The sequence below is a fragment of the Saccopteryx leptura genome, chromosome 5 (genome assembly GCF_036850995.1).
Source record: "Saccopteryx leptura isolate mSacLep1 chromosome 5, mSacLep1_pri_phased_curated, whole genome shotgun sequence".
In the NCBI taxonomy this organism is placed as follows: Eukaryota; Metazoa; Chordata; class Mammalia; order Chiroptera; family Emballonuridae; genus Saccopteryx; species Saccopteryx leptura.
Window position 1 is genome coordinate 8,081,668 of NC_089507.1, and position 19,635 is coordinate 8,101,302.

General features: G+C 48.8%; 1 long non-coding RNA gene across 2 annotated transcripts; it reads left to right on the forward strand.

The window, feature by feature from the left end:
* The first annotated feature begins 283 nt into the window (after positions 1-283).
* On the forward strand, positions 284-17,662 carry LOC136406315 (uncharacterized). Of its 2 annotated transcripts, XR_010751657.1 has the most exons (4): positions 284-591; positions 6,159-6,335; positions 12,101-12,361; positions 13,766-17,662. It is a non-coding gene; the product is annotated as an uncharacterized lncRNA (long non-coding RNA). The 2 variants fall into 2 exon arrangements; XR_010751658.1 differs by lacking the exon at positions 13,766-17,662 and having other exon boundaries at positions 12,101-13,042.
* The last annotated feature ends 1,973 nt before the right edge of the window (positions 17,663-19,635 follow it).

Consider the following 19,635-nt stretch of genomic DNA (forward strand, 5'->3'; position numbering starts at 1 on the left):
GCTATTATTTCTGGGGCAGGCGAGCTATAACCTCTTGTGGGACCATCTATCAACCAGGAAATCCTGCTGCTGTTCACTGAATTGTACCCCGGTGACCCAAAAGATAATGCATTTCCCAGTGTACTTAACTTAATCCTGTGGGCTGACCTGCACCTTGAACTAAGCCCGGTGAGTAATATTTAAATGCTGAGCCTGACAGCTTATAACCCGAGGCAGCTCCCTTCCTCTCCGTGGCAAACTGCCAAACAGGGAGGAAGGAACAGTGGAATGTGGGATTGAATAAGATTAGGGTCGGATGGTGTTCCTCCAAGAGCAAGCCGTGGCTGAGATTTATTTTTGATGCCTGGATGAAAGAAGCCTCTTTGTTCATTCTGATGATGAGGCATGCTCCTGGGCCGCCTCCCGCAGCCACCCCCTTGGATCGTCAGTTTCAGCCGCCCTCACACTGGGTCAGAACCATTGCGTGTTGATTTAAAAAGCCAGGAGGGGATCATCTGACTGGAGTCTGATATCGTGGTTCAACAGCCTGCTGATCCTCTTCCAAGGGTTTGGGAAGAGGAAGCTGCTTGCTGGACACTTCTGCAGGTCCAGGTCAGTGGGAAGGGTTGGGGTGGGGGGGTTCCTGCCTTCATCACTTAGTACTGTGCTGAGGACACAGTTGAACCACAGCGTAAACAGTATGTTTGAAATAGAAGGGTGCTTACACACCAATGCAAAGACCCTAGTTTTATTACTGAAAATTGTTTTTTATTTTTCAATTACAGTTGACATTCAGTATTATATTAGTTTCAAGTGTACAGCATAGTGGTTAGATAGCTACAGAACTTACAAAATGATTACCTCAATAAGCAAAGTCCCTAATTTTATAGATAAGGATATGGAGACTCAAAAGAGTGCAACATTATTTGCCAAGAGATTTGATGCTCAAGTTCATCCTCTTTAGATGAAAGTCTCATCTAAATCAGTTAGAGGAGGCATTTCTTAACCCCAGTTGTCCACTTTTTTAACCTTATCATGCTGCCAACTAGCAAGATGGACATCTGTCCAAGTCAAGAATGACCCAGATGTGCAACGTCTAGAACATTTCTATTTTTGTACTGTAACAATAATCAGTCAATCAAGAAACAGACAAGAGCTCCCCTCAGAGCTGGAAGAGGGACTCACAATGTTTTCAGTGAGATCCCCACTTCCAATGACGCCAACACTGTGAGTGACCACATGCAGGATTGTTGACTAAGGGCCTTATATTTATATATAGCCTTACCTAGGGGAACACGTTATGCAATTCGGAGATCAAATTTGGATCATTGCTTTATGTTGTTCAAGATAGAAACAACACACAAAAACATGATCTAAGGGTACCTAGATCTTTGGATTGAGGTTGCGGGTACTAATTAATTACAGCCCCTCCTCTTCAGATTTTGAACCAATTGAACAATAACCCCAGGAGCCAGATAATGATTGAAAAGTCAACTTTATTGTAGGTAAAACTTAAATTGGACAACATAGCTTGACTCAAGTGGTTGAAATGAACTAAGATAACCAGTGGAGGATATTAGAAATAAAGTAGGTGTGACCCAGAGCAAGATGGAGAGAGAGCTAGAATTAGGGATCAAGAAAGAGCGAGAGAGAAGAGTGGGAGAGACCCACTGTCTTATTTCTGTAGTCAGAGAAGCCTCACCTCCTGGCGAGAATCGTGAGAAGAAAATGGAGAGGATGAATCTTACTATATATTTTAAAGGCCAAGGGAGGCTCATGCGGGGAGAAGAAGGAGATTCTCCTACACCTTCAAGATGTAGGCACGCATACAAGGAGAATGGAGACACGTGAAACAGGAAAGGGAAGGTGTCCATGGGAGCTCCACGGACCGCAGAGGTGTTGGATAGGGGGAGGCTGAGTCACCCTCTCTGGACTGCTGGGGTGTCAGGGAGCCCTGTCTTTGCACCTGCCTTTCAGTCTGGGGAGTGAGCCGGAAAAGCAGCGGGGTCTGTTTTTACCCGCAGGGCAGCAAAACCTCAGGACACATGGGCCACAAAACTTATGGCTGAATAAAAGCCAACAGTAGCAATTTAGGGGAGAGACTCGATGTCATACATCGACCTGAGACTATTTCAGGAACCTCGGAATAACAGTGGTAGAAAATGTACCCAAAGACTGATTGATGGGCGACAGCTTCAAATCTGATTCGTCACTTACAGGTGTTATGTTTGGAGGGTCCCCAAGCGTTCTCTGAACCTCAGTTTCCTCATCGGTAAATTAGAGAACATCCTATTCCACATGGTACCTGTGGAGCTTTAATATAATCAAGTCAACAAAAAAAACTTTGCAAACTGTCAAGCCCTGCACAGGTCCGAGAGGTTGTTACATTATTTCCAGCTAGCCAGTGATCCTGGGGAGTTGAGTCAGTGACAAGAGACTCTAGTTTATGTTCTATGTGGTAGCCTCTTTGAACTTCATATTCTCACTCATCAAACACCTTAAAATATAGAGGCACCCGGAGTAGCAGAAACAGAAAACATCTATCATGTAATTCAAACCACCCTCCTCTCCGGAGCTCATCGGAAAGGGGAGAGCGTGTCTTTTATTAAGCCTGCTTAATTCAAGAGGGAGAAAGCGAGTTGCAAATGAGAAATGCAAATCTACAAAGATAACCAGCAACGTGCCTGGCTTTAATAACTGCTCAAATAAGAAAACCCCGTCTCTGTCTCCTCTCCTCCTCACGTTCATTCACATTCACGCTCACGATATTTTTTTAGGGTTAGATTTTTCAGGGTTTCAAGTTTCAGCTACATGTCAGAGTGCCAGAGGTCCATCTCAGACCTATCTACCCTACCCTGTCTTAACCTATGACATCTCTCCGTTCATTCCCTTCATCACTCTCATCACGACTGGAAACAGTCACATGGCTGGATGTGTGTGTTGGGTTGATTGTGTGTCTTCCCCAGGTGATGAACTCTTTGAGGGCAGGTCTTATTACCTCAGTATCTCCAATGCCAAGATCAGTGTCGGGCTCATAACAGAAACTCAATTGATATTTTTTTGAGCAAATGAATGAATTCCCAAATCTCAGAGACAATGGGCATGGGGCCACTGCTTGCAAGAAGTGGCAGCTGGGGGCCGTGGTGGAAGCAGCGGCCGAGGGACATGGCAGAAGAGCCTGGACAAGAGGGGCAGACGTTCCGACTCGCTGGGACCGGGATTGGGGTGATGGGGGATTCAGCAGGTGGTGGTCGGCAGGGGTTCCTGCCCAGCAGGTGGTGGTCGGCAGGGGTTCCTGCCCAGCGTCCCAGCGGCACCCCCACGGGCCTTCAGGACAGCACGCACAGAGGCCAAGGGCGTCGGGAGCTCTAATAAACAGAACATGGGGGGAGGCTAGCAGGACAAGGGACAAGGGACAAGGGAGAGAGAAGGAGGGACGCGGAGGCTGCCCGCTGGCCGGTCCAGCAGGGCATGACAGAGAGGATCCGCCGTCCTTCTCTGGGCTGGTGCCCTGGGCAGCAACTCTCATTCAGAGAGTCCAGGAAAAATCTTAAAACACAAGTAAAATTCTAAGCTCCAAAGCTCCTTAAGAAACCCCAACATTGGCCCTGGCCAGTTGGCTCAGTGGTAGAGCGTTGGCCTGGCGTGCGGGAGTCCCGGTTCGATTCCCGGCCAGGGCACACAGGAGAGGCGCCCATTTGCTTCTCCACCCCTCCCCCTCTCCTTCCTCTCTGTCTCTTTCTTCCCCTCCCGCAGCCAAGGCTCCATTGGAGCAAAGATGGCCCAGGCGCTGGGGATGGCTCTGTGGCCTCTGCCCCAGGCGCTTGAGTGGCTCTGGTCGCAACAGAGCGACGCCCCAGATGGGCAGAGCATCGCCCCCTGGTGGGCGTGCCGGTGGATCCCGGTCAGGCGCATGCGGGAGTCTGTCTGTCTCCCCGTTTCCAGCTTTGGAAAAATACAAAAAACAAAAACAAAAACAAAAAACACCCCAACATTTATCACATACTTATGTGTTTATGACTGAGGGTCAGGGCTCAACACTACCCATATCCTCTCATGTAGCCCTTCCAACACGCACTTCTTTGTTCCCATTTTACAGCAGGAATAACTGAGGGTCAGAGAGTGGAACGGACTTACCCTGGCTAAGAAACGGTGGAGCTGGGGTTGGAGACCAGTCAGTCTGACTCCAGATTGACAATTGCTTATGAGTTTTCCAACTCTGGTGACAAGTTTAGGACCATGTGAAAATATCGGAGCTCTCAGGGCTCTGTCTTGAGCCCACTCTTACTATTCTCGCCCTGCACAGTTTCCCGGGGGTGGTCTCAGCCATTTCCTTCGCACCGGCCCCGCGTCTGTGGTTCTAAACTTCAGGTCTTGGTGCCCAGCTCCCTGCTGGCATCTTTAGCTGGCTGTCCTTTAAATGCTTCCACGCCACACGTCCATAACTGAATTCGCCATTCCTTCTCCAAACCTTCTTACTTTCAGATATACCCTGACCTAGTTCAACGGCACACTCATGTAACCCGCTGCCCCAGAGAGAGATCCGGAAACTATTCCTAACATCTCCCTCCCTTCCTCCCTCATCTTCCTCCTTAGTCTTGCTCCAGTATGTTGTCTGTCCCCGTTGACACGGCCTCAGTTTATTGTTCTTGACTATCGCAGCTGTTTTTAACTGGTCTTCTAATCTCTGCTCTTGCCTCTCTCAAATCTGTGTTATTTAATGCTACAGGAGCCACTTACAATTAATATATACTAAAATGAAACGTAGTCCTGTTCCTCTGCGGTCATCTCTTTCTACTCCGAATTCCTGTAGCCCATTAGGCCCAGGCAATATTTCCCTATTTTACAGTTTTTTTTTTCCTGTATTTTTCTGAAGCCGGAAACGGGGAGAGACAGTCAGACAGACTCCCACATGCGCCCGACCGGGATCCACCTGGCACGCCCACCAGGGGGCGATGCTCTGCCCCTCTGGAGCATCGCTCTGTTGTGACCAGAGCCACTCTAGCGCCTGGGGCAGAGGCCAAGGAGCCATCCCCAGCGCCCCAGCCATCTTTGCTCCAGTGGAGCCTCGGCTGCGGGAGGGGAAGAGAGAGACAGAGAGGAAGGAGAGGGGGAGGGGTGGAGAAGCAGATGGGCGCTTCTCCTGTGTGCCCTGACCGGGAATCGAACCCGGGACTTCTGCACGCCAGGTTGACGCTCTACCACTGAGCCAACCGGCCAGGGCCTATTTTACAGTTTTAAAAAATGTCACCTGTGTGTGTCTTATCTTTTTTCTTCCTTCCCTCCCTCTCTCATGTCTTTTCTTTATTTCTTCATTAATTTTCTTTAGCTTCCTCCTTTTTTTTGCCAATCTAAAAAGTATTTTCACATACACTATCTCACTCACGGCTCACAACCCTGCTGACTGGCAGGGAGACTTCCCTCCATGGTAAAAGTGGGACCATGGACTCAAATAGGTCAAGTGCATTGCCCAAATTCCGGGAGCCACGGAGGACCACAGCTGGTACTGGGTCCTCGTGTTCAGGTCCTGTCCCTGTGCTGCTCTGTGGCACTGCTCTTTGAAGACAGGTGTCCCTGCAGCTGTTTTTTACCTTTCCAACCTCTTGTAATACAGTGTCAATGTGTAGACATCTTGGATTCAGTGCAATCAGGGGAAGTGGTGTTAACCAGAAGCTGATGGGCAGAAGCACCCGGTGTAATAGAGAGGCGTCTGCTGGTTGTAAACATTCAGCATGTCCCGGAAGGAGTCAGGAACCTCTTTCCAGTGACAGCTGGACTTCCGCTGTCCTGGCGACTCGGCTAAGTGGAAGGCGGTGACCAGAGTTTCTCCCGTAGCTGTTGGTGACTCTGTCTGCCTCAAAAGACTGTGAACAACACAAAAGCAAACATGGCTCCTCGTTTTTCTTTGTCTCTTTACTACTCTACATAGACACGGTCGTTCAATAGTTATCTATTCTATGGATCAGCACTTCAGAATTCAGGGACGGAAGGGAACTTAGCAAGCACCTCTCCAGACCGCAGTCTCCCCAACTCCAGTCGTCTGTGCAATCGACACGCACAATAGATCCATGCAATAGTCTGCACATGTTTCGTGACGGTTGAGTCTCGCCTGTCTTCTCATTTACCATTTGTTTACTTGGATTATGCGTTTACTGCTATTACGTTCTCTAATTTTACAGGTAGAGACGCTGAAGCTTCACACGATCAGGAGACAAGCCCCAGTTTAGGAATTCGTATCAGGGCCGAGTCTGCATAGAAGCACGCAGGTCCCGGATTCCGGGGAGTGCAGCCAGCCGGCCCTGCCTCGGCCTCCAAGGCTCTTTTCCACCTTGTGAACAAAGGAGCCACCTGGTCAGGTCAGGAGTCTGTGGATGGGAGATAACCTGGTGCTTGCAGCCTGTCCCTGTGGAGAACGCCAGAAGCCCCGTGGGGGGTGTGCCCTCGCGCTTCCTGGAGAAAAGGAGGGAGCTCGGGGGGTAGGGAAGATGGGAGGACCCCCCCCCCCCCAGCGCTGTGCGGAGGAGGGTGGCTGGCGCGAGGGCAGGAGGGGACAAAGAGCAGATGTCTCTGTGAACCGAGCTCTGGACGCTAGCCCACATTTGGGAAGCAGATACAGTGCCCTCTTAGAACTGGTCTCTCTTCCTGTCCAACGTGAAGGTCAGCAGGGGAGGGAAGCGGCACTGAGATGCGAATGGAAGGAAACCCAGGCGACTGCCGAAGCAATTTAAAGATTTGCCCGGATTTGCTTTCGGGCCCCAGTGGTTCTTGCCTTCTCCTCGCAATCCCTCCCCCGCCGTCTGGATGGAGAGATAAATAGATTTTTTTTTAAGTCCCACATCCAGGCACTTTTGAAACCAGGGACAGCAGAACCCGGGAGGCTTCAAGTCTGCGTCGGGTATCCTGGGGGGCGGGAGAAAAGGGGGCGGGGTTCTGCAGGTGTAACGCGGGGCGCCAATCCTCCAGGGAGCCAGCGAACCCGGGCAGATTTCACTCCTGTGTGCACCAGACACCGGCAGACAGCTTGCTTCATACTTAATGCAGACCTTGATCCAAAGGCCTCTTCTTAAAGGGGAAGCTGCAGGCCAGAAGCCTCCCTTTAGGACACTCGGAGACCTCATTAAACTATCATTAAACAACCCCAGAGGCTCTGCTACAGCTGGCCCTAGGCTGGGTCCAGAAATCCAGATGAAAGGCTTTAGGAATGTTGGATTAGAAAATAAAGCTCTGACATTCAGAGGCAGGAGTTTGTGGCAGGATTCCCGAGCCCTGAGCCCAGAGCCTGGGAGAGGACTTATCCGCTGTGCATCCCCAGGGCTCCCTCTCCAGCCAGACCCACTTTCTGGGCTCACATTGGTGTCTTCTCAGTGGCTCCGGACTGGCAGTGTCCTTCTGATCGTCCTCAGAATGGGGCCATCGCCACGCCCCAGTTGCCTGCAGAATCGGTGAAAGCCTATTTAGCTCCCTGTTTCGGCGCCTCCAAACATGGGCTCATGGGAGCTTCTTTTGAATTAAGAATTTTAATTCTACTTTCTGCAAGGAAAGAGGTTGAAAGAATGAGCCTCCCAACAGTAGGGAAGCAACCAAGGGTCTAGAATTTTAGAGTTCTCACTGCTTGTTTCTTGACCTTTACATCCTGTCTTCCTTCTGGGAGGTTCCCAAGGACTCAACGTTCTGTTTTTATGCCCGGAGTTGTGCATAATAAGTTGGACTTATTAAGTTGTGCATAATAAGTTGTGCATAAGTTGGACTTCTTCACTCCTGAAACTTCCCCTTGTTCTTTCAGTAGAATAGGCAGCTTGCTCTGTTCCCTGAGCTTGCTCACAACCTGTTTCAAACTGATGTGCCTCTATTTGCTCTGAATGTCTTTGTCGGAAACCCAGATTTGTCTCTTGAAGAAGCTCCCCATTCACCACCCATACTGCTCCCCCCCCCGTGCAACAACCTGTGAGCCCCCAGGAAGGCGCTTACCTCCACCTCAGAACGATTCCATCCTCCAGGATTGGAACTTTAATCACCAGCACCTAACATGACGTTTGACCTACTGTTGGGGCCACTTTTAAAACAGTTAAGTGGATTATGTCTTTGTCGAATATTCAACTCTTCTTCTAACTGCAGAATGACTTGGTTTGGTAGAAGCAGCCTCGGGCTTGGGGACTCAGGGTTGAGTTTCACACTTGGCCCCTATGTGCTGAGTGGCAGTGATGATGTTCTTTTCTTTCTTGGCTTGAGTTTTCTGGCTTATAAAGTGGAGTCCATAGCACCTGCCTTATAGTTTATTATTATGATTATTTTTATTAGCGATCTCTTTTTCCCTATAAAAGCATTTCCGGAACAAATAGGGAGTTAATTTGGTGGAGGGAAAGGGCACTCTGAGAAACTCTATCTATTGGTGTAAGTTCTAAGACCAGCCTGGCCCTTAGTTGAAGTTTCAAAGAAGAGACTCCAGGGTGGTGGGTGTTATTCCCAGAGCCTGGACAGCAGCTGGCAGGACGGCCTCCGGGCGGCGCTCAACACTACTAGATTGATCTCGCCCTGCACAAGATCAGAGTCCTGATTTGTTGCAATGCTGAGTGAGGGCAGAGAAGGGTAGACAAGATGCCAATTTGTTTGTAGTGAGTTTAAAGCTCTTCACTTTCTCAGGATGCTGCATCACCATTTGTTTTTGACCTTCAAATTATTAGAATTGAGTCAAGATTCTCCCACTGGATTGGTCCACTTGGTTAGTTCTTTACTCAGACTCCCGGGGTTCTTTAGAGAAGGATGGCTTATTCAACTTGCACCAAACTTGATCACAGGTGCTCTGGACATTAGCTCCCAAGATGGGCTCTCAGGGTTATTCTTCTCCAATCTTTACCTTCTCAGTGGCACAATGCTGGCACATGGATGACCTTGTCTTTTTATACATCTCAAGGTATCCATCAGAAAGTCCAACCACATTTTCCTCCCATCTCTGCCTCCCCCCCAAAAAAATTCTGGAAGAGTAAAACACATACACATCCTCCATTCTTCACATTTCTCCAGATGGTACACATAGAACCAGGTGAATATGAGGAAGAACCCAGGTGCTGGTAACCACAAATACCTTATCCTTTCCTCTTCTTTCATTCTTCTCTGAGGTGAAGACCCTCATACCTGTGCCTCCCATTTCCACCAGAAAGCTTTCCACTTGAGTACTGAAGATACAAACACACAAATACAAGGGCACAAGCTGAATACCCAGCAGATCACTTGTACTCTACATTGATCAACAGTGAGAAACATAATTGGCATAGGAAGCCACGAAGTCCAGGTGCACCTTTCCAGGTTTCTCTTTGCCTTGTAGACCTACATGAAGAGCCAAGTTATACTCAGAAACTTGCTTAGGGAGAATGCTGTTAGACCAAAGGACGTTGATTAGACTGGAGAGTGTAGTGACAATCATAGGATACTCTGCTATCTCCACTTTTCATCTGGAATGTTTTAGCCAAATTAGAATGGGACAGGGTTATCACTTTCCCTTTCTCAAAGATGCAGGATTTCGTAAACCTCGCGTGGGAAGATCAAGCTCTCAGTAAAATGAGGGGTTAGAGGAAAAAACTAAAACTCTTAACTGAACACATGGTAATGACAGAGTGAATATAGATCCCGGAAGGTACTCACTGGCTTTATCAAGCCAGATTCATGGCAATAAAACCCCTGCTCCCATAAGTAGGCACGTTCTGGACACTTTTCCTCCCGTCCAGAATGTATTGCTGCAGCTCTGTCCTCTGTAACATGAGACTAGACATTTGACCAGCTCTGTGCTGTGCAAAGTGTATCTCTTTAAACGTTTTAAAGCAGCTCTTCCTGGCAGGGCATGTTGAGTTTTACACTTGATTTTTCTGTTTATATGCTTTGCATTATTTTTAAAGATCTCAGGACAAGGCCTGACCATTTCACAAATTACACATGTCTTGTGCGGCCCTGGATCTCTACTGAATGGACTTTGGATAAGATGGTGAGAAAGGACTTCCCTGTGGAATTAAATGTAAGCAATAAATTGAGGGAGAGAGCCATGCACAATTTGGGAAAAGGGAATCCCTGACCAAAAGAACAGCCATTGCATAAGTAACAAGAAGGCCAGGGTGAGCGTGGACTGAGTGAGGGGGTAGAGACGTGCCGGGCTGCATTATGTAGAGTCTCAGGAGTCCGACGAGGAATCTGGGGCTTGGTCTTCAAGGTGACCGACATCCACGACAGATTTCAGTTCATTGCATAGGCTGCGAGACCTTGGACGTGGCTTGAATCATACTTCACCTATTGCCTCTGTTCTCTTTTTCTATGTGTTTATTCTGATCCATTTCCGTTGACCAAAATAATGGCTTTGTGGATACTTGAATATCTTCGTTGAGGTCAGCTCCCATCCTGCTGGCCTGGAGGGTGACTTAGCTTTTCATCTGAACTGCACTGGCTTTCTGGTTTAACTCTTAGGAGGTCGAGCTCTTTGTCCCATTTCCTGGTTCTTAGGCAGCATATTACCTTCCTACCCATGTACCAAGAACACAGTCATGTGCACAGATGCTTCAGGGATGCAGGCCAACAGCAGCAGCAGCAAAAGATTTAAAAAGAATGGTTTTTGGAGTCCAGGTGTGTTGGGATCTCTAAAAACAGAAGCCAGACTGAAAACACTCAGCATTCCCAGAGCGGGGGAGTTAGAAATAAACACTTACGTCATCCCTTCCCTCCTCTGCATTGATGCGGTCCAGACAGATGAGCGACCAGCATTCTGGATTTGTCTGCTTTCCTCATTAATTCCCCTCTCATTTCTGCTTTTATTATCTACAGTGACAACCGCACACTATCCCTAGACAGCTTCTAAAGTCATTTGTCACTAGAGCAATAAAGACTCAACTTTCTGCACAGTAAACAAATTAAACTGCTCCTTTGTGTCTAAACCTCTTGATTAAAGTGTCATTGTCATTGTTGTGATTACTGCTGTCCTTTGCAAACCTACTGTGTGCCAAGGACAAGTTATTGCTTGATGTAATATATTTCATTTAATCTTTGTAACAACACTTTCAAGCTAAAGTTCTTTGGTCTGATAACGCAGAAGAGGGAATGAGACTCACTGGTGAAGTTCCTGCCCCTAGTCAAAGTCAAATGAGTAGCCAACTCATGGACCCATAAAACTTCTAATTCAGACCTGGCCACCTGCACATCCTGTATAGCTTGTGCTTCCCTGTTTCTATACACTGTTCTTGTGTGTATGTGTGTGTGTGTGTGTGTGTGTGTGTGACAGAGACAGAGAGAGAGACAGAGAGAGGGACAAATAGGGACAGACAGACAGAGAGGGAGAGAGATGAGAAGCATCAATTCTTCCTTGCAGCATCTTATTTGTTCATTGATTGCTTTCTCATATGTGCCTTGATAGAGGAGCTACAGAAGAGGGAGTGACCCCTTGCTCAATCTAGTGACCTTGGGCTCAAGCCAGTGACCTTGGGCTTCAAGCCAGCAACCTTTGGGCTCAAGGCAGCAACCATGGGATTGTGTGTATGATCCCATGCTCAAGCCAGTGACCCTGCACTCAAGCTGGTGAGTCCATGCTCAAGCTGGCGACCTTGGGGTCTTAAATCTGGGTCCTCTGCATCCCAGTCCAACACTCTATACACTGTACCGCCGCCTGGTCAGGCCTCTATACACTGTTCTTGATCTTGCCCTCAAATGTTCCTCCTCACTGAGGTACATACACGCTCACCTTGCTTTTCTTCCTCAGAGCATGTTTACAAAATCTGAAGTGGACCAACTTCTCCCTCTCTGTGTCACCCTAATTCCTGGTGCATAGCGTGTCATTGCCAAAGGGACATTGAACAGTCCTTTCTCTGGAGTTTCCAATCTTGAGCCCCCCCATGGCAGACTGCAAACCAGTTCCCATATGCAGAACTCTCTAGTTAAATCACAATACTGTTGTTTGGTGTACAACACGGAAATATCAAGTTAAACAATTATTATTTGATAATTTCAGTTTGTCTAATAGTTAGAAAGTTTCATCAGGTTGGGTCCTTGATAGAGAAAGTAGGGAGGAAAAAATTTATAATAAAAAAAAAGTTGGTGGTGAAAACTTGCAGAAAAAACATCACTTTGGTCGTGTGTTCTCTTTTTATAGATGACTGCATGGATACCCACTGGGAGGCAGAGTGAACAGAGAAGCAAACTACACTGATGTGGAAGAGACTTGAAAGCTTCCATTGTCAACTCTGATACCTTTCTAGCGACTGGCAGGCCCATCGTTGCTGGATAATTTATTCTACCCTAGGCATTCTCTTTCAACTGAATAGCCCCGACTGCTGCAAGTTCCCAATGCTCTGCAGTTTCCGCCCTTCAGTGTGGGTCCTCCGGAGCATCACACAATGGTCCTATCACTCTTGTAAGTGACGTCTGTCACACACAGGGACACGGCAATGGTGGACTCACTGCTAGGTATGCTAGTGCCAGCCCAGTGGCCATGGCCTTTCTTGGCTCCGCGTGCAGACCATATGGAAAGTCACCTGTTCTACTTAACAAGGGCCATCAGGCCCTGTGTCATTTGACCCTTTGTTCCCTGCTTTAGCCACACGCCTTAAAACTGCAGATATACTTAACTATCTGATCTTTGGCTTATGCTCGGTGCTCCTTCTTTCTAGAATATTCTTTTCCCCACTCACTTCCTTAGATTTGCCTCCTCTGCAAAGTGTTCCCTGACCTGAAAGGTCAGAGTAAGGCCCTCTAATACCTGCTTCTAATGCCCCTTGAGTGCTTCTTTGCCTTTAATGTTTAACTGTCATTCGCCACTTTCCCCTCTCTCTCTCTTAATCAGGACTTTTGGGTTCTAGTAGAATATCCTAGTGATTTTCTACTCTCTAAGCCCCAAAGGCCTAGTGCTTGACTGAGAGGCATAGAGTGGTGCTCAGTGAAATGAATGAATGAATGAATGAATGAATGGATTTAGCAGTAGCCAAAGCTCAGTCTTTTCCTCCCTGCCCCCATTCTCTCCTATAAAGCTCTGCATAAGCAATCATGAGGGCCCTTCCTGTGTCTTACCCAAGGCCGACACCAACCCCTCTACTCACATTCTTTCTTCATCATTCCCGTGGGAAAAACGGGGAGTGGAGAAGAAAGGGGGATGGGATGGGGGAGAGAGTGAGAGGGAAGAGTGACCAGGGACGACAGAATATGTCAGGATCAGAAAGTCCATTGTACAGATGAGGCAACTGAGTCTCTGAGAGAAACACAGCTTTCCTGGCCTCTGGTCCTGGGCCTTTCTTCTCTATTATACTTTTTCTAGCGAGTGTTTTTAACACAGAGACAAAAAAATAAAAAAAAGTACTGCTTCATTTCCAAAGATGATAGCCTCGCCGTCAGGGTGAAGGGGCCATTGTTCAAACTAGAGAAAGAACATCCTGGTTGAACCCAGCCTGTCGTTTGGAACAATGACCCACGCTAATGTCGCCGCAGACAGCGTGTCTTCCTCTGGCGTTCCTCCTACGACCTGCTCTCTCTTCTCCTGGACTGTGGAAGGGGGATGATGAATTCTGTCACTGGGTCCTGGCTTCCCGAGGCCCAAAATAGTCACGGCTCTGTTTTCCACGGGAGCTGAAGATTTATATTAGGATGTGAACATTCTTTGCACATCCACTTTACAAACAAGAGACATCCGTGGCGGGTGGAGCTTGCAAATGACATGTTAATCACATGTTCATCCAGAAAGCAATTAACTTTAGGCAAGTATCTTCCCTGTAGGGCCCCAGAGGCTTCTCCAAAGACTTGCTCACGCTCACCTTCCTCTGGGCAGACTTTGCTGTTGCCTCCCGCTGTGATCCAGACAGAGCCCAAGGGAACGTGAGAGGCAGGTCCTGCTGGGAAGGATGCGGCCATAGTTTGGTGACTCAGAGCTGTGCAGCAAGAGGACTTTCGTCTGCCTGCCCGCCCACTAACCCCAGGACCCTCCGAATCATTTCCCTCATGCTTTATAAATTGCTTAGAGCCATGCCCGGTTCCTCAGTTTCATCTGGCTCAGAACCTTGGCTTTCCTCGCACTCCTAGTAGGAAATCCAAGGAGGAAAAAGAGTAAAACTTCTGTGTTTAAGGAAGTCAGATAGACCTGGGTTCAAACCCTGGGTCTGACATTTCCTAGCTGTGTGCTTCTGGGTGAGCGGTGGTCTCTTTCTGAGTCTCAGTGTCTCACCTGCGCCTGGAGGGTTAGAACATCTTCGGGACGGTTCACTAAAAATGTCCCAAGAGAAGCGCTCAGCGTGGTGGCACTCTCTAGAGGTTTCTTGTATATTCTGTTCTCTCTCCAGCCTGTCTCTTTTTGGCAAAACAAAGCTGGGACATGGTTTGGCTAGTGAATTAGCTTCCAGAGGCTGTGATAAGAATGTCCTACAAAATGGTTATCTTAAGACAAACAGGCATTGATCGGCTCTCAGGTTTGGAGACCAGAAGTTCAAAATCAAGGTGTTATCAGGGCCAGGCTCCCCTTTGAGCCCCCCAGGGGTGCTCTTCCTGGCTGCAAAGCCAGTAGCCGCGGCCACCAACACAGCCGCCTGGCCCATGCAGGTTCACATTTGATTAGGACAGATGGTAATGAAACAACGGAGCCAAGAACTGGTGGATCATTACTTTTAATCCTAGCTCGCACCCAGCGGGTGAGAAATACACACAGTAGGAAAATACTTCCCTTTCCATCCAGGGCTCTCAAAGCCACTGACTCATCTGAGTTTCCTAGAAACAAAGGCCCACCAGCCTTATTCACCTCTGTTCCCCATCTCCTTCTCTCTGCACAAACTGGTTTCTCCTTCAGCACTCTACCATCTTGGCTGCCTCTCCTCTGCAATGTTAATTTCAGGAACCAAGAGGGAGAGCCCCTGGTCTCCCTTATTTTCTAGTGTAGAAATTAAAGCCTTTAAGCCAATTTACAAATAAGAAAGTCTCTGATAAATAAATGGGATTCCTCATAAGAGTGCACCACCTCACATCATGCAACACTCCAGGGTGTGGGGAAAAGCTTAGCGTTGAGAAGATTTTAGGATTAAAAGGGTGGGAAGGCTTAGAAGGACCCTGCCTGCTTACAGTCTGTTCCCCACACCCAATACAAACTATAAGCAAGCAAACATATACATCATATTTGCAAACTTATTTGACTCACACTGGCCTCATGCCACCTTCTGGTGGCTTGCCAGCAGTCTTTGGAATTCCTTGGCTTGCAGCTGCGTAACTCTGGTCTCTGTTTTTATCGTCACATGACATTCTCTCGGTGTCTGTCTTCACATGACAGGCTTCCTTCACAGGGACCGTCGTCACATTGAATTAGGGGTCCACGCTACGGGGACCTGGCTTCATCTTAACTAGTTCCATCTGCAACAACCTTGTTTCTGGATAAGGTTCCATTCTGAAATACTCTAATGTAGACTTCTGTTTCGATGAGATTAGATTCATTTGAGGAACCTAATCTTAGGATTGCAGTCTTAGAGCTAAGAAGGAAATCTGTCATTTCTTTCATGTTTTTATCTCTATTCCCCATTTCCCAGTCTCCTCTTTGTCACCCTCCCCTCTCATGAGGAGTCATGTGACTGTTCAAGATTAGTCATCTTTCTTTCTTTTTTTCCTTTTTATTTATTTTTTACAGGACAAAGGTCAAATTCCTCAATTAAGCACAAACTGTCTTTCGGTGCCTGACCCCCACCTCTCCTGGGCAGGCTAAGTGTCTCAGTTTGTTCCCAGTCGTCCCAGTTTTAGCCCTGAGATTGTTGCATCTTGAGAACCCCTTGCTCCTGGGCAGATCAGAGCAGCTGGTTACTCTGCTCTCTCCTTGTGGCTTTAGATACATCCTAGCTACAGTATTACGGATTTGATTCTGTCTTGCTGATGGTGTATTACTCCGGCATTAGCTGTTTACTCATCAGCCTCTATACTGCCCAGTGATATGTTTCTTAAGAATTTTAGCTCCAGATAAATCTAAGCTTGAACTTTACCTCTTCTGACCTTCGTCACTGTGTATCTTATTCAACATCAGTGTCCCCAAAAGCAATTGGGGAACACAATGATAGCTCATCCAGTTGCTGTGAGGGCAAGTTGGATATTATGCTGTAGCACCTGGCAGAGTGTCTGATGTATACTAGATGCTGCAGAAATGGTAGGCGTTTCTTCACTGGTGGGCACGTCTGCAAACCCTAGGGCACCGGTGCACAGTAAACGCTTTTGCAGGAACGCAGGAGGCTACAAAGCTGGAATCTCTGGACCCCCGATCTTTCTGTACTGTCGTTTTCTCTCTTGACTTAAAAATAAATCCATTCTTTCAGAGGTTAGCCTTACTAAGGACGGGGCTCAGAGTCTTGTTTTTCTCAAGTAATGTGGAATCTGACAGCTGTATTTCCTATGGACCCTTCACTGCTGGGATTTTCCATGTGTCAATAATGCTCTACCCCACGAACGCTGAGCACATTGGCTTCAGCAACTAGTCCTTTAAGGGAAAACAAAAACCCAAAACGACCTTGAACCTTTTCTTGTGCTCCAGTTTCTATGAATTCCAAACCTAAACTCATTTACAGTTGGTGTGGAATCATCAACTGAATGGAGGGTCGTTTAAAGCCCTTCCCTCCACATGATCCTCCAAAAGAGCCAGTGGTGTTTTTTTTTTAACTGATAGCACTTGAGTTCTGTATATGAGAAAGCTGAGAATGAGTGAGGCTGTCCCCCACTCCAGAGGGGAGCAGGAAAATAGTCCTCATTGTGGTCCAAAGGATAACACTAGTTTCTGGTTTTCTTTAAGAGCCTCTCTGTGGAGGCCACTGGTTCTTTTTATCTAGCAGGTACTGCTGTCATGATGAGATTAATAATTCACGGAGCCTGGCAGTACTTTTCCGCTGAGGGCTATGTTCGAGCCGAGCAGAAGTGCTGGCCAACGCCAGAGGGCTCCTGACAAGGTCGGATGCTTTGTGCTTCTGCAAGTGCTCCGGGTCCCCAGTAACCCCTTCCTTGCTGTGACTGACACACAGAAAGCCAAGGATTCTAAAGGATGTTTATTTAGCTTTCTTGACTGGAGTAATGGTGAGTTCAATCAAACAGACCTCTGAGAGACCACATTTCAACAACAACAGCACTGACAGAATGTAAATAATATTTTAATGATCAGCTCCAAGCAGTAATTTGAAGATGTTACAAAATTATATGTAATGAATTGCTATAGTTGATGAGAGAATTTGTAGTCACCATGGGGAGAGGATCCATAATCTATTATCATTACTGATGCTAGCGCTTGTTTTGATTCTTCTTATGGATCATTTTTAAGTCCTAGGGACTCTGCATTGCAAATATGTTCTAATTCTGTGAGATAAACAGGACAACTCTATCTCCATCTGATAAATAAAAAAAACTGAGGCTCAGAAAATCAATCAAGATGGTCAGAGGTAAGGAGCCAGGGTTTGACCCTGGAGTGGTCGTCTCCGGAAACTGCTTTATACATGTACTATAACTCCTTCCAGTGATGATTACAAGTCAATGATCATGAGGAGGACTCTTAGCATTTCTCAGGGATGTAAGAGCTTTCAAGGCCATTTCTATAGTATCTCCTATAGCATTTCTCACAGCGACCCTGTGCACGGGGACAGGTGGGGGTTTACTGTCTCTTCTTGGCAAATGCAGAGCTTGGACTGGAGTGAAGTCATGTGATTCCAAGGTCACCAGCCAGGTGGTTAGAGGTTGGGATGCACCTGGAACCCAGGACCTCTGGTCCACAGCTGGAGCTTTGTGACCCATGCCTCAGAGGTGGAAAGAGATCCTGCCAATAGCAGCTGCCATTTTTATTTCAGCTCGAGCCAAAGGAAATAAGGCAAAAACCAGTCTAAACTAAATATTCTACCTTTGCTGGTCTTTCTTGTCAAACCTACATCTTCCTGGGCAGCGAAGGTCTCACTGACTCGACTTCCAATGGCGGTGATGAGAGCTGCCATCTTCTCTTCTCGTCGATTTCTAAACTCCAGTTTCCTAGCCTTTTGGTGATTCTGGGAGCTTCCCAAACATTTGAATGGATGCACTTTCCGCTTGAATCAGAGGCAGGTTGTGCTCTTCGCACTGAGACCCTGACGGATGCCATATTTCCCTAGAGTTGAGTGCAAAGCAGGTGCCCAGAGCTGCTGCATGGCCTGTCCTCAAGTCACCTGGTTCTACGCAGTCCCCTTTTCTAAATCCACACATTGTCACAGAAAAACCCATCATTCCCATACTTTTGATAAACCATTATCTTCACAATGCTTTATTTCACTACTTAATGCAGTAACTAAAAAAATAAAATAAAAATAAATAAACAAATAAAAATAAAAAAAGATGGCTCTTGAAACTCCCTAGAAAGTATGCCACATTTATAACAGTGGTCTTTAATTTTGTCTATAACTCGAGGTCTGGAGAGTCAAGGGACTCACATCTGCCAGAGGGTAGTCATTCACTATGTACATGGATCATATGAATTCTGTGGTGTCAGATGCGGTTGGGGTCAATGCTTGGTTCTGCATTGTGTGACGGGGTTCTTGGACAGCTTATTTAACCATTCAATACCTCATTTTTTTGGTTTGTTTATTTATTTGATTCCAAACTGAGGCCACTATCCCTAGAACCTTCACTGCGGGGTGGCTGTGATGATGAAAGAGAAGACCCCGCTGAAGCAGTGAGCTCCGTGGCCCAGGCAGAGCGAGCGCGCACCAGGCAGTCACCGCCGGCGTGGCCGGGGCCGAGGCAGAGCGAGCGCGCACCAGGCAGTCACCGCCGGCGTGGCCTGGGCCCAGGCAGAGCGAGCGCGCACCAGGCAGTCACCGCCGGCGTGTCGGGGCCCAGGCAGAGCGAGCGCGCACCAGGCAGTCACCGCCGGCGTGGCCGGGGCCGAGGCAGAGCGAGCGCGCACCAGGCAGTCACCGCCGGCGTGGCCGGGGCCCAGGCAGAGCGAGCGCGCACCAGGCAGTCACTGCCGGCGTGGCCGGGGCCGAGGCAGAGCGAGCGCGCACCAGGCAGTCACCGCCGGCGTGGCCGGGGTCCAGGCAGAGCGAGCGCGCACCAGGCAGTCACTGCCGGCGTGGCCGGGGCCGAGGCAGAGCGAGCGCGCACCAGGCAGTCACTGCCGGCGTGGCCGGGGTCCAGGCAGAGCGAGCGCGCACCAGGCAGTCACCGCCGGCGTGGCCGGGGCCCAGGCAGAGCGAGCGCGCACCAGGCAGTCACCGCCGGCGTGGCCGGGGTCCAGGCAGAGCGAGCGCGCACCAGGCAGTCACCGCCGGCGTGGCCTGGGCCGAGGCAGAGCGACGAGCGCGCACCAGGCAGTCACCGCCGGTGTGGCCGGGGCCGAGGCAGAGCGAGCGCGCACCAGGCAGTCACCGCCGGTGTGGCCGGGGCCGAGGCAGAGCGAGCGCGCACCAGGCAGTCACTGCCGGCGTGGCCGGGGTCCAGGCAGAGCGAGCGCGCACCAGGCAGTCACCGCCGGCGTGGCCGGGGCCCAGGCAGAGCGAGCGCGCACCAGGCAGTCACCGCCGGCGTGGCCGGGGTCCAGGCAGAGCGAGCGCGCACCAGGCAGTCACCGCCGGCGTGGCCGGGGCCGAGGCAGAGCGAGCGCGCACCAGGCAGTCACCGCCGGCGTGGCCGGGGCCGAGGCAGAGCGAGCGCGCACCAGGCAGTCACCGCCGG